Source organism: Microtus pennsylvanicus, chromosome 14 (genome assembly GCF_037038515.1).
Source record: "Microtus pennsylvanicus isolate mMicPen1 chromosome 14, mMicPen1.hap1, whole genome shotgun sequence".
NCBI lineage: Eukaryota > Metazoa > Chordata > Mammalia > Rodentia > Cricetidae > Microtus > Microtus pennsylvanicus.
The window spans coordinates 33,441,944-33,457,590 of NC_134592.1; the positions used below are offsets into that span (position 1 = coordinate 33,441,944).

General features: G+C 42.3%; 1 protein-coding gene across 12 annotated transcripts in view; it reads right to left on the bottom strand.

Moving 5' to 3' along the window:
- Positions 1 to 15,647, bottom strand: part of Sipa1l1 (signal induced proliferation associated 1 like 1) — a 284,116-nt gene that overhangs the window by 138,033 nt on the left and 130,436 nt on the right. For 11 of the 12 annotated variants that reach the window (XM_075948065.1, XM_075948069.1, XM_075948061.1 and 8 more), the window contains one exon: positions 4,451 to 4,511. The exons of the other annotated variant lie outside the window; for it this stretch is intronic. The gene's annotated coding sequence lies outside the window, so the exon portion shown is untranslated. The remainder of the gene's footprint in view (positions 1 to 4,450; positions 4,512 to 15,647) is intronic. 12 annotated transcript variants of the gene reach the window in all.

The following is a 15,647-nucleotide window of genomic DNA, read 5'->3' on the forward strand; positions in this document are numbered from 1 at the left end:
TCCATGGCCACCAGGGCACTGCTTCGCTTCATTTTGAGAAAACAAAAGAATTCACGTGCCCGTGGGTTGGGGGGGGGGGGGGCGTCTTTAATCCCAGTACTTGGTAAACAGAGCCAGGTGCATGCCTTTGAGTTCAAGGCCAGCCTGGTCTACAGAGTGAGTTCAAGGACAACCAAGGTTGCAGAGACCCTGTCTTGGAAAAACAAAACAAAAACAATCCAACTCAAAAAGTCCATCCATGGGTTAAAAAGAAAACAGAAGAAACAAATCTACAGAAACTGTAGTATCAGTAGCTGAATTGCACTTAGTAAATATTTGGGCTTCCTTAAATACCAAACAGCGCCAAAGTCATTTAAACAAGGAAATAGACAGAAGGCTTATTACAGACTTAAATACCCTGGACCAAACATCCAAACAACACCTTTAGTGTGCTTGTGTGCGGGCACGCGCTCAGGGGTGCCTGGGTTCATTTGTTTCAGACAGTCTCTGGACTGTCCTAGTTGACCTAGAACTCACTATGTAAAGCAGGCAGGCTTCACAATCAGAGATCCACCTGCCTCGGCCTCCCAATGGGCTCCACCGTGCCTACAGTATACTGAACATATTATACTGCCACCAAAAGTGCATAAGACTTAGTGTACTTTCTTACAAGCTTCATGGATCGAGTATTTCCATCTTGTATTGCAAAATCTAACATAAACAATCTTTTCATTTCTTAGAAAAGACATCTCATTATGTAAGGTAAGGCTGGCTTTCACTATGTGATTTTCCTGCCTCAGCTTGCAAAGTGCTGGGATTGAGGGGCTGGGGCTGGGGAGGGGGCTTAGTGGGTAAAGTGCTTGCTATTTAAATATGGAGGCCGAGCCCCGATCCTAGAACTCATCTAAAAACCTGGCATGATGGAAATCTGAGGACCCCAGGGGCCCTCTGGATCAGTAAGGCTAACTGAAATGGTTAAATTCCTGATTCAGTAAGGGACCCCAGCTCAAAACATGAGAGGGGGCCAGGCATGGTAGCACACATCTTTAATCCCAGCACTCAAAAGGCAGAGGCAGGCAATTCTGTGAGTTCAAGGGCAGCTGGGTCTACACAGAGAGTTCCAGGATAGCCAGAGCTATGAGACCTTATCTCACCCCCATCCCTCAAAAAAAAAAAAAAAACAAGGTGGGGGATGGTGGAGGATATCAACATTAATCAATCTCTAAGATCCACACATGTGTGAGCAGGTATGTACAGGCCAGTACATACACACACACACAAATCTGTATCCATGGTGATTGTGAGGGGTAGTTACAGTTAGAAAAAAAATATTTTTATTTTTTCTATTGTTTTTATTGAGCTATATATTTCTCTCCGCTCTCCTACCTTCCTCCCCCTTCCCTTCTGTCCTCTCCCATAATCCCCACGCTCCCAATTTACTCAGGAGATCTTGTCTTTAGAAAAAAAGAATTTAAGAAATTATTCTATTACTAACAGAATACATGTATGAAAAACAAAGTCGAGACTTAATTTCAATAAAAGACATTGCTTTTCTTCCTGCACATATAAAGTATGAAGGGTAAAAAAAAATCTTAGTTTGTTTTCTCAGCAAATGCTAAACATTTGAATAAAAATGAGCCCATAGAATAACAGAAGTCCTCTTGTTATTGTCCAAAGTCTTTCTGTGACACTGCACTGGTAGAACGACAATGATTTCTGAATGAAGGAACAGACACCTGGATTGTTCCTATTCCTGAAAACAATGTTCCAATTAAGAGTGTGCCAGAATCCTCCAACAGCATGAGAAGCTTTTTAAAACACCTTAATAATACAGACGTTAAATGGCTTACATTTTGTCAGGAATGCTAAGATACAGTGGCTAGAGAGACTGCTTAAAATTAAGAGCACTGGCAGCTCTTGCAGAGGACCAAGATTTGGTTCTCAGAATCCAGATGGTGGCTCACAACTGGTTGTTCCAAAGGATCTGATACCCTCTTCTGGCCTCTGTGGGCATCAGGTACGTGTGCAAACAGAAATGCATGCAGACAAAACACTCATACATACAACACTAAAACAACACACGAAGCAAAAAGAGAAAGAATTATATAGCAGGATCTCTAAGACCCAGAACTGGGTCACAGTGGAAACAGGGTGCATCGAAGATCACGAGGCGGCTCCCAGTAACACAGGTGCTGTTTTAGGGGTGCATTCAGCCTGCAAGTCCCTTCTAAAACCACTGCCACAAATAAAAGCACTAGGGTGGCAACCAGGCAGTTTAGAAGGTGTGGGCGGAAGCGGTGTAGGCCAGCAGCTACAGTGTGGAGAATGAGCAGGCAAAGTTTGCCAAAAGCCTGTGCCCTGAAGATCACATAAGGAAGCAGGCTCACGGGTCACAGTACCCTGTGGGATTCCAAGCCTGCACAGGATGAGAGCAGGACAGAAAGTTCGCTAAGCAGCAGACCAGGCAGCAAGGTGAAAGCTGTCACTGTGTGGATTGAGACTCACCGACCCAATTGACGTGCATTTCATGATGCACACCACTGGATGCTTACCAACACATCCTTCAAAGTATTGTGGGGTTTGAAAGAAAATGGCCCCCAAGGGAAGTAGCCCTATCAAGAGGCATGGTTTGTTGAAGTGGGTGTGGCCTTTCTGGAGGAAAGTGTGTCACTGTAGAGGCTAGCTTTGAGGTTACATATGCTCAAGTCACATGCCGCATCTCAGTTCACTTCCTGTTGCCTTCAGATCAAGACACAGCTCCTTCTCCACTATGAGCTCCTTCTCCAGCAACATGTCTGCCTCCCACCTCATCCCACTATAATGATAATGGACTAAACCTCTGAACTGTAAGCCACCCCAACTATGTTTTCTTTTACAAGAGTTGCCATGGTCATGGGGTCTATTCTCAGCAACAAAAACCCTAAGGTCATTTTGTGTCTATGACCAAAACCACAGCATTACATTGACCTCGCATCTCTTCTAAACTTCCTTGTGATTTTACATTCAATGTGTGGCATCTGCATTTTTTTTGGACATTAAAAAGCACACCAGTCAGGCCTGATGGAGTACAGCTTCAATCCCAGTGGAAGAAGAAGGCAGCAATATCAGGGTTCAAGGTCGGCCTCAACTACGTAGCAAGGTCAAAGTCAGACTCACATACACAAGACCCATCTCAACAGAAAGCAAAAGCATGTGATACACATGTGGTAAAAGTACAGATACGTGAGAGTAATAAAGAATAAAAGCAGAGTAATGTTTCCCTAGGAGCAGAGATAGGGAACACATTTTTTAATGCTTGATATGATAGATAAAATTCTCATGTGCCCGGGAGGGATGGGTGTCTGTCTGTTATTCTTCTCCACACACCTGAAGCATTTTTGAAGAACAAAAACAAATGTTTAAAAAAAAAAACACGAGTATAACTGTCTTCTAGGAAAACGGAACAGATCCGGGCTGTCTGCAGCTATAGTTCTTGAGAACATGAAGCATGCCTGTAGCCTAAAACCCTTTCTAGCATCCTCGGCAACTGAGTAAAATGCAAAAGCTTCTGGGCGAAAATGAAAAGGACAAGGAATCTGGAAGCGCTGTCTTTATCCTCACATTTTTGAATGCTAACTCACTGTAGCTAACTCCTGCTGAGAGCAAAGAGGATGCCAGTCAACACCAACACTGCGCCAGTTTAATTTAATGGTATTACTTTGCCTTGCTTTGCAATTACTCCCACGTTCCCTGGGGGAAACTAATGGATTACTAAAAATAAAATGGGGATTAAGTGAATCATTCGGATGTTTTGGCTTCCAACTCAAACTGGCTTTAACATAAAGGAAATGGATTGGCTCAAATACTGGATGTCCTGAGCAGGGACAGGCTTCAGGGCTGGTTGCCCTGAATTCTGGGTTCTGGACTCTGTCTTCCGTCCTGTGTGGCTTTCTTGCTCAGTCTGGGAGCCAGCAGGCTGAAGCCACACCAGACCTCACACCAACACAATGACATCCAGAGAAAGAGGCAGACGTTTCCCTGAGTTCTGTCCTAAGTATGAGGAGACTTTTGCCAAAAGTTCCAGGCACGCCTGCCAAAGGGTCTCACGAGCTAGAGCAAGAGTCGAGGGCTGTCCCTGAGCCCATTTCCCTCGCCAGGCATTGCCCAAGAATGGACGATGGAGCCACAGTTGGTGAACCAATTGCTGACCAGCAGCATGGGGCTACAGCTCACCAGGCCCAGCCTGCAGCTGCAGTCAGTTTCTCAGACTAATACACAGGGAACAGATGGCACATGTGATCTGCTGCAGTCCTGATGCCCATTCTGCTGGCCATTACAGGAAGTAGCCCAGACAAATAATGTGTGTGTAGAAACAATAAAGAAAACGCTATCGTGATGCGTGTGTACATAAAGCTGAAAGGTCAAACCCATCCCCAGGAATTCAAGCACAGGGAGCCAACACTCGATGGTAAAACACGACAAGGCTACTTACTGTATTCTGGCGCCATAATCACAGATGTAAGACAGCAACGTTCACACGAATGGCATATAATCTGCAAACAGAGAAGAGAAGCTTTGTAAGACCTAAGAGATGTCACTAAGACTACAAAGTTTATAGAATCTTGACAAGGGACTTATCTTTCAAGTGGACAGGCTAGTCTTCTGAAGGAAGCAGCATTAATTAGGTTTGACTGGATGTGTCTATAATATTAGAGCATTATAAATATTTCTAAGATCATCTGTATCAACTGTAAATTGAACTTTTGTTTGTTTGAGATTCTTTTTGGGAGGGGTGTCGGGTCTCTCTCTATTGCCCTGGCTGTTCTGGAACTCGCTATGTAGATCAGGCTGGCCTTGAACTTAGACACATTCTCCTCTGCCTCTGGAGTGCTGGGGTTTAAAGTGTGTGGTACCACATCCAGTTTTGGGATTCATTTTATTAGCTTTAATTTTATGTATGTGTATGTATCTATGTTAAGTACACGTGCTTGTGGGTACCTGTGTAGGCCAGGAAGGGGCACTGGATCCCCTGAAGCTAGAGTTACAGGAGGTTGTGAGCTGATGAGAATGCTAGGAACATAACGGGTCTCTGTAAGAACAGCAGGGGCTCCTAACCGCTGAGCTGTTTTTCCTGCTCTAGATTCCAAAAAAAAAAAAAAAAAAAAGGAAGGAAGGAAGGAAGGAAGGAAGGAAGGAAGGAAGGAAGGAAGGAAGAAAAAAAAGCAACATATCCCAAACAGCCCAATTAAGTAATATTGCTCTGGACTTCTAAAACAAAAAGGAAAAATATTAAATGGACCTCAAACATTATGTAGCTTTAAAAGAAAATTAAAAAGATAAGATTGTTAGCTGGACCTCTACAACACTCAATTAACCTATTCCTGATATAGCATGAGGCTGGGTTAATCTGCTTCGATTTCTAAATCTCTAAACTCAAGGATCTGAGGAAATAGTCCTGAGCAAAAATAAAAAAAAAAATTGCACTCATCTGCTTCAACAAAGACTCTTGGACACTGGAATGGCTTTTGATATCCACAAGTGAAATATAATAGTAGTGCCACCCATGCCCAGCCCAGAGATCTAGTAACAGTACAGCAGGCACCCACCTTCATGGCATATCTTAGAAATTTGGGAGGCTGAGGAGTTTGAGGCCAGCATAGGTAACATTGCAACAAAGAGTGAAAACATAAAAACACATTACTCTCAATTAAAAGGATCTTATGATGGTTAGTTTTAAAGTCAACTTTCTAAAACCTAGAATTCCCTGAAAAGAAACTTTGAATTCTTTCGGATTCCAATTCATGGAATGTGGACATGTCTGTAGGGGAGAGCCTTGACTGTTAACTGACAGACAACACAGCCCACTGCAGGCAGCACCATTCCCTGGGCAGGTACTGTGTACTATAAAGGACAAGAAAAGGCTAGAGGAGAGGAGAAAGGAGCATGGGTGCATTCATTGCTCTCTCCTCTCAGGTGTGGTACAGTGTGTCTTATTGCATTCTTAATGTTTTTTTAAGTTTGCATAGCTGTAAAAGGGAAACCAGAAGCCCTAAAATAAATGACATTTGCAACACACCTACCCACCACCAAAGAACTCATTCCAAATGCATGAAGATTATCACAAATAAGACAAGACAATAAAAAGACAGGCCATCAAATAGGACCTCAAAATGGCCAGTATACATCTAGAAATACGCCCAGATTCATCCATCACATCAAAACACAAGTAACACGACAATGTCATCAAGTTCCACTACAAGGTATAGGTAACTGGTCATAATGGCGAAGACAGAAAACGCAGACCATATTATGTATTACTTCAGGCTGTTTTAGTCTCCTTAATGGCCACCTACTGTCCACCTCCGTCTGTCTGACTTTCCCTTTGCCTATCAGGGGAAACCTTTCACAATGTATCCAGAGGCTAGCAGCTGTCGCCAGTCCTAAACCAAGACTGTCCTCAGAGAGCACGGGGGCCTTACAACAAAGACTGTGTCTGCTGTAACCCACCTACCTGAATTCTCCACCAATGTGCTTGAAACAGGCCATGATTTAGTGCTTTCCTTTGTTCTCTAAAACTCCACAAAACTGCTACCACACCAGAGCAGGTTTCTTGGGGTCACTTGTGTTCCTAAGCCATGATCATTAATATTCGGCTCAAGAATAAACTTTTCCTCCCTGGGAGGTAAGAGCTGTGTTTGCATCGACAGACAGTATGCGAGCAACATAAGTCTCATGACTACTGCTAAGAGGTAAAAGCTGGCACACCATGTTAGGGTCTTAACAGTGCAGACTACAAACAGACTCTGGTCCTGAGCAGCTAGCTGCTAGGAATGCACACACAGGGGTCCCCAAGAAACTTTAAAAACATTCAAATAAATAGTAATATCAACGGGCAGAACTTGGTAACAAACCATGGATCAGGCACATAGCGGAGTAGTGTATAGGAGGAAATCAATACACTGACTCTATAAACATGCAGACAGCATTTTATGATTTAGTAGACATAAGGTCCCTGTCCTGTCCTATCTATCAAGCTCACGTTTGAAATACGAAAGTACCCACAGACCATATGAGTTTGTCTTTCCTAGTAAAATCTTATTTACAAAAAACCGACAGCCGACCTATACATTAAAGTCTTGTCTGCTATAGTGCGAGGTAGGAGAGGGTGGACTGGAGAAATATATGCTGATACATAGCATGTCTCCCAATCAGTTTACACAGAAACCCAGACTCGAGGGAGTACTATACGATTCCTCTCTACACTTGGAAAAGCTAAGCTGGGGCAGGGAGCTAACATGGGGCTTCTTGAATTCAGAACTATCTTCACAATTGTTTGATCTGGGAAGACTCATTATAGTGTCTGTTTCTGATTCGCTCTGAACAGAAGGCAGAACATCCTATAGTTTTAACATCAAAAAGGTGGGCCACAGTAGTCAGTGGCCCTCAGACTGCTGAAGGGATGTCTGTGTCCCCAGCAGTTTCCTGAAGTCCCCATGGCAGTCTGAAGAGACAGCTGCCTACAGCGCAGAGTCAGCAGGAGGTGAGTGTCCAACAGAAGAGAAAGAAGAGCAATCGGCAGGAACACAGAGACCCTGGAGTGAGGCCCCACACTTGAATATCATTTGTAGGAAAAGTCGCGCACAATCTATTCTTATTTGTAATTTTTATTTTATTTTGTTTTTAGTTTTCCTTGGGGTGGGGGTGGGGATTATTATACTAGTGAAGGGTGGATATACAGAGGAAATGACTTGGATCAGGGTGCATGAAGTGAAATTCCCAAAAAAAAAAAAAAAGTAGAAGCAGCTGGGAAACACGGCTCGGGAGTTCACTGATCCTGACTTCTGGCTGTAAAGAGTGACGGTGTTAAAGTTGCTAAGGCTTTTAAAGAACTGAAGCAAACATATTTTCAGTATAACAGCTTCCAATTTACGTGGGGAAGGGAGTAAGAGACAAGCCTGACTTAGACTGGTCTTGACTTCTAAGTCTGTATGTTCTCAATGACTTCTGACTCTTGAGTTCATCTCACCATTGAGTGTACTAATGTATTATACCATGTTTAAACTTTAAGTCAATACTGTAATTTCCCGGGCGGCAAGCAAATGAGTAGGTGAGGCAGAGATTATGCAGAAGCCAGGGACCACAGACCACAGGCCTCCCAGTGCAAACTACATTTCATTCCATTGGGCTTTTATCAAGAGTGAAATCAAACAGAGAGGACAACATGCCTGAAAAGCAGTGAAATCTGTTCACTCTGCTGAAAAACTGACACCCGCAGGAAAAGAGAATGTCCTGGAAGCTGCACCAAGAAGACATGAGTGTGAACTGCAGAAGCAAGGGGGCCTCTGACCATCTGCTACCCTTCCTCGCAGAAGGCCTTCCACGGAAGTAGAAGATCGTGGCTGCAGAGTTGTCCGCCATCCTCCACGTGTCTGTGTCTGGGCTTCCCCTGCCCCTCTGTCTTAAGGAATACTCCTATCTCCAGGAAGACAGACACACTAAGATCTGAAGGAGCTAGCTAAGTGGACCACACCCAAATTATTACCATGACCTTGCTCCTTCTGAAGGATCCAGGGACACATAAAGCATTTATTAAATACAGATTATGTGTTTCTCCTTTCAATAAAGGAGCCTGAGTCATGAACTTATCAGCTAGTGGGAAAAAGCAATGTCTCCCAGCAAAATGAACAGAAATGTTTAGAGTACTGTAGCCCCTGGCAGCCAAAAACTAGAACCCATTGTAATGTGTCCCCACATCAGGAGAACAAAAACAATTAAGGAATTCCATACAATAGAAGACAGTTTCAGTAAGTGCCATCATCTGCTCTCACGGTCACATGGTCCATTTATTCAGCTCTAACCCTTGACTACTATTTTTATTGCTGTTGTTGTTGCCATTGTTAATACGCTAGCCCAATCAGCCTAAAACTGGACAATAAAAACTTCAAGACAGCCTATGGGTCATTTTGACACAATCTTATCACTTTCATATCATTTCCTAACTTCCTAAAAAAACGTTTCAAAGTTTCCTCAGTACGTGTCTGTACTTTCCAACCCTGACAATACCTCTTTCTCCAAAATGATTCTTTTCTCCAAGAATGGCATTAGCAAATAAAAAACCCAGGTGCAGGTGCAGTTATTGTTACTGAATATGTGTAGACATGCTCACCGGATGGAGGGGTCACATATGCATGTGTTATATATAAGTCCATGCGCTTATATTTATATTCCATTCATCAGCATCTATTGTCCATCTTTCAGCCTATCATCTATCCATTATCTATCTGCCAATCACCTATTACCTATCGATCTACCTGGCTATCATCTATCTACCTATTTATCATAACCACAGCTGTTTTTAGAAACTCAACAATGTGTTGAGTCTTACAAAGTGTTTAGTCTGTGCCTAAATCTTACATTACAAGAATACCAATTCTAATAAGTCAGGAGGTCATGGGTCCACCCTCCCAAGTATTATTTACAATAGAGCAGGGATGTCAGATAAATGCAGAAACAGAATTATTTAATAACAGCACTTGTGTATATATCTGTTCATCCATGTGAAAATTAATCTAAATTTCCATTCTACCTTTTATGTAAAAATAAATCCCAATTTAACATAATTTGCATGCAAAAGGTAAGATTATGAAACTTTTAGTAGATAATAAAAGATACTTTATAACTTCATAAAATATAAACAATACAAGATAGAAAGACCACAAGCACCAATAATAAATACATCCAACATTATTACAATGCAGAAATTGTTTGAGGGTGACATGACAAAAATAGCAGTCATAGCAACACATTAACAAGATGAAATGACTGCATGTGTAACTCCTAAACATGTAGGAGAGGCAAACAACCCGAGAAAATCAGAAGAATGAGAAACCGGGTACTGACAGTGAGTTTAACAACTGAAGACACTGGTCAGGGTGTGGTCAGGGCATGGGGGATTTTGCCTCATGTTCACAAAAACCAGTAACACCACCAAAAGCAAACACAAAAACAAATACAGCAAAAGCAAGCCAACTATCCACTGGAGGAATATAAGCAGGCCTCTTCATATGCCTGTCACGTCAGGATGCTCGGGAGCACGCGTGGCAGACTCCTGGTCCTATCCTACCATCCAGGAACTGCACCCTCACATTTGTGCTACGGGACGGCAAGTGCACAAAAACTGCATCAGAAAACAAAATGCATTTTAACAGTGGACTATGAAGCTGAATGTACCCTGTTAGAATCTAAAAGGACAAAGCCCTAAAAGAAATTACCATAACCTGAAAATTAAATACAAATTTTAATTGTATAGTCACTGAAAGTTATGTCATTATCACTAAATAAAACTGCAGCTCTCATTCATTATCTATTGAAGGAGATTCTTAAATTACCAGAGTCCAGTTGCAATACTTAAGAATGCTTTTCTCAGCCAGTCAGTTGTGGTGCATGCCTTTAATCCCAGCACTAGGGAGGCAGAGGCAGGTGAATCTCTGTGAGTTCGAGACCAGCCTGATCTACAAGAGGTAGTTCCAGGACAGGCTCCAAAGCCACAGAGAAACCCTGTCTCGAAAAGCCAAAAAAACAAACAGAGAAACATACAAACAAAACCCTTTCTCCACACTTACAGGCAGGCTATTAAAGGGCAAAAACACTGGTTTTGTTTGTTGGCCACAGACAACATTCAACCCAAAAGATCATCATTCAAATGTACTATAAAAATTAGAAGAATGTAACTTTTCAAACCAGGAGAACTGGATTGCAAACAAACACGCACTGAGACAGATTCCCAGTTTCAGTACAAAAAAAAAATGAACGGCTAAAACATGTCTACTGTGGTCTAATGGGACAGGTATCCATCTTTCAGGGTTGGCTCCTAGGATTAGGCTGGTGGTTTAAAAGCACGGCCAGAAGAGCCACCCTGTGACGCATGGAGGTCACAAAGATTCTACTTTGAAGAAGGCACATGAGATTGGGGTGAACCATGTTCAAATGAATCCTGCTATGAGCGGAACATGCTTGCCTAAATGTAGTAATGGGGAATCCTACAACTCTGCACTCTGGAATGAACATGGTCTGAACTCACTTCTGCCAAAGGAAGTTAGGAACCAGCAGCTGATAGCCAGGCAGATTCAACTACTCTAGGCTGAGGCCTCAGTAGGGGATGCTGACAGTGTCAACAGCATATCCATAAAGAAGCACAGTAGAAGAAAGCTGACAACTCCACAAGGCTCCTTTAAAGGGGGCTACCTCCCTCCACAAGGCTCCTTTAAACAGGCTATCTTCAAAAAGAGAAGACGCTCAGTCTCAGAGGAACCACAGCGACCTTCGTGGACAGTGAAGGGGACCCAGCAAGAGAAATCCTTCACACAAGTTTACCAACTTCAAAGAAAACTAAGGAAGAAAGCGCCTGATATGAGCCACGAGGTCAAACTGCTACAGGAGCCTGGGTACATCAGCAGGCAAAAGCCCACCCTAACACAAAGGTTCCTCGAACCCTTTAAAGTGAACAGATGTTAGTAATTTGAAAGAGTTATCAGTCACATATTTCAATTGGCATCAAAGGAAATTTTTTTCTTGGGTTTAAATGACTGTATAATGGTGCTCAGAATTGAGATGATCATGAGCCATGTTTTATACATGTGACAGTGGGTACAAAATCCCAAGACAGATGGGAGTTACACAGACATCAATGGCAGCCCGGGCTGACTCACTTCTAATTAATCTTGTTACCTTCTAACAGCAATGCTTCGAAAAGTGCAACTCCATGGCCCATAAAGGAGATTTTCACTGTTAAGTAGAGGTGACATCTTTGCTTATAAAAGAAGCAATTATTCAGGTTAACAGAAGGAATGAACAGTTATGGAATACACTAGAGGATGTTTTGGCAAACCATTAGTTCTTATTCTCAAGGGTACACACTAAGTAGCAGCCAAACAGTCACTGAATTTATTAATACGATCTGGTACAGGAATTCTCCATTCTTTCTTGCAGAACACACAAATAAATCAGAAGGCAATGTTTGCTTTCCTCTCTACAGTAACAACTGTGCGCATTTGGCCTGAATTCTAAATTACCAGGTTCTTTATGAAAAAATTGAAATCCAGCCAATATACAAATCTCACTAAAAATAAGCATGAGCAAACAGGCTCAAATCATAACTGTCCTGTTTACTCAAGTGGGGGCAGGGACATCTCTCAGGAAGGCTAGGATACAGCACTGTGTATGTTCCACGGTCAACAAAACACAGCAGCTGCTAAATGCTCAGGGCAAGAACAGTCAGTGTGCTGGATGAGGGGGTCAGCATCTCAAGTCTAAATCCTGGGGATTTCCTAACCAATCACACAGTGCCTTTCTAGTCTGACTATGGCTGAACCAGTGGTTTCATGTACTAACTTGGCCAGCATATAGTGCTCACTTAACTTGGTCAAATACTAATCAAAGATTTGTGGCCAAACTCATTAATAGAGAGTATCCTCGGAATATGTGACATCCTTGGGCTTCCCAGTAGAGCAAACAAAAGAGAACAAACCTCTCTCACCTAAATGTTGAGATGAAGGTGTTGTTTTAGATGCGGCCAACACTGACAATACTAAAGATTACCACTTGTTATGTAGCTGGCCCTCCTCCAGTCCGATCCGCTGCAGGGCCAACAAAGGCCCAAAGGGCAAGGAAGTCCTGCCTTGCATTTGCACCACAGCCTGCCTGAGTGGCTAGTCTGTCCTACTAACCCCCCCCAAAAAAAAAAGCCTATGCCAACTGTCTTACGATCAATATCATGATCTTGATCTCTCTATTCAAATCAATCCACATATTTCTATACAAATATGCCCTCTCATATATACAACTACTAGTTCTGTTTTCCTAACACACCTTGACACGTAACACTAAGTAAAAACAAAAACTCTGGCTGGAGAGATCGCTCAGAGGTTAAAAGCACTGGAGGTCCTGAGTTTGGTTCCACGTGGTGGCTCACAACCATCTCTAATGAGATCTGGTTCCCTCTTCTGGCCTGCAGGCATACATGCAGGCAGAACACTGTGTAAATAATACACACACACACACACACACACACACCACAACTCTGCTTCTTTTGATCACACTCCAATTAATTCCAGCACCCTATGTTTGAAGGCTTCCCCCCACCTCAAGCAATTCCTCAATTCTTGACGCCCACTGAATACTCATCCCACAATGAATTCAATACTCATACTGTGCATTTGGCATCAGCTTAGATGTCCTAAGTCAACTCCATGTTCCCATAACTGCTCCCATTTCAGATGGCAACATGAGACAGGTGTGTTAAGTAAACTGGGACTCCACAATCCCCTCCCAGGGTTTACTAATTTCTCAGAATGGCTCACAGAATTCAAGAAAGCAATTATTCACAATTATCAGCTTGTTACAAAGGGACAAGTCAGAAAAAGCCAAAGGGAAAAGATGACAGGGTTTGGACAGAGGAGGAAGCACTCCCCCTACACCTACCTTCCTTTGCTCACCAGCCCGGAAACCACCTTCCAGAGACTTTTACAGAGGATGGGGCTTCATCATGTAGGCTTTACGAGCCATGAATGATTAGCAGTCCAACTAAAAGCTGCACGGTTAATTCCTCCAGTAACCAGACTCCTTTTGAAGCACATAAAGTTTTGCAGATACCAATCATTGAATAAACATATACCAAGATGGTTAATACTCTTGAACTGAACTGTCTTGGAAACTCTTGTGTTAGAAAACTCTAAGACAGTATCTGGGTACTGACTTAAGACAAATGACCCGTTATGGGAGGATGAACCTTCAAACCAATTTCCCGGGTAGAACTTAAGAGGAACCAGACAGAACACACAGCAGCACTGGGTGACAGTGACATCTATGGTAGCCCCTGTCCTGGAGACTCTTGTGGTGTTAACCCTTGGTGGGGATGACAGGAAACCTTGGGATTAGAGAAACTGAACAACATTCATATGACAAGGAAGTGAATTTAGCATTAGGGGACAGAAGCATTTAAAAGCCAGGTGACCCCACACTATGGAAAATCCAATGCAGCCCAGCTGGCCTGCCTAACCTCCATGCTTCTGTAATCAAGAGCCAATAAGTGCTGCCCCGAGAAGAGTCTTGACAAGAAATTAAACCTTTAGGTCCGCCTACAACTACAAGTAAATCAATGTGCATTCCATACACACCATCCCGCAGAAAACAGCAATGGGGAAAGGAGTCATTTAGGAATGCATAAGGAGACCTAATGCAAGAAAATAAAGTGGGAAGGAAGTTGAAGAAATAGTTCTTGGTGAATGTAGCCCAGGTTAACATGGAACTCACTGTATACACCAGCGGCTGACCTCGAACTCCTAGAGATTCATTCACTTGTAATGCAATTAAGGGTGTGCACTACCACCCCAAGCTTGTTCTTGTCTTCCTAATAATCAGAATATTACAATAATCAGAAATGTCTCCAACAGTACTTGACCAAGAAGGGAGCCAAGTGCTCAAGTGAAAGGACCCTATATTGGCACTGGAAATGCTGGGGTCTCCAGCTAAACCAGAAACGAAACTACACTGGAGCCCCAAATGTTTATTGATGCTAAACTCTCTCCACTTCAGCACCACTCAAATAAGATGTGCCCCAGGACACTGTTTCCTCAGCACAGCCTTGCTTTCGAAAGCCTCGTTTTTATTCTGAACAACATATACTAGGTTGTATCTTACCAGGGAATAAAGTCTCGTGTCTCCCTGCCTTTACAACTCCCTTGTTCCTGTTACTTAGGTTAACTACCACAGAAAACAAAAAGGAATAAATATTTGGCATATGCAATTTCAAGCTACTTTCTTTTTGGCATATAAAAATATAAAAGATGCATCATATAAAAATATAAAAGATGCATTACCGATCCTGTAATTAAATGATACTCACAGCCCTTACTAAACAGTTCATTAATGCTCATAAATGCAGAACACGAATCCTGCATAACAGACGCATCTCACAGCATTCCACTGCCTGACACTATGCTGCAACACAGGAAAATATCTAAGGGAGAAATAAGAGAACTAAGGTACCACATTTTCATCTAAACATAGTAAACTATAAGACAAATGGTTTTCTACTTAGCAAAATATCATAGGCAAAGACAGTTAAAGTATTCAACTTGGGGCTTGCGAGATGCCTCAGTAGTGAAGAACATTGGTTGCTTTTATAGAGAACCCAAGTTCAGTTCCTAGCAATCACACGGAGGCTCACAACCACCTGTAACTCCATTTCCAGAGTACTTGATATCCTTTTGTGGCCTTGGCTTTTGCAAGTCACAGAAACACACATGACACACATACATCCATGTGGCACACACATACACATAAAGTAAATGTAAATAATTTTTATAAAGTAAAAGTATGTAATTTTTTAAAAAAATTAAGTTTGTCAGCAATAATGATACAGACCTATAATCCTAGCACTTGAGAAGTAGAGGCCAAGAGAATTAGGTGTTTAAGGTCACCTTAGACTACATAACAAGTTTGAGGCCTGAGCTACAGAAGATTTTTGTCTCAAAAAAATAGTAAGCAAAATAAAATACATTTCTTGGTAAATGTATCAGTTAAATAATTATGACAGGGAAATTTAAAATATGTATCAGTATCTTTTCATCCTTGTAAATCTTAAGTTGATCTAAAATCTTACAAATTCAACGTGTTTCAGTGACAATCTC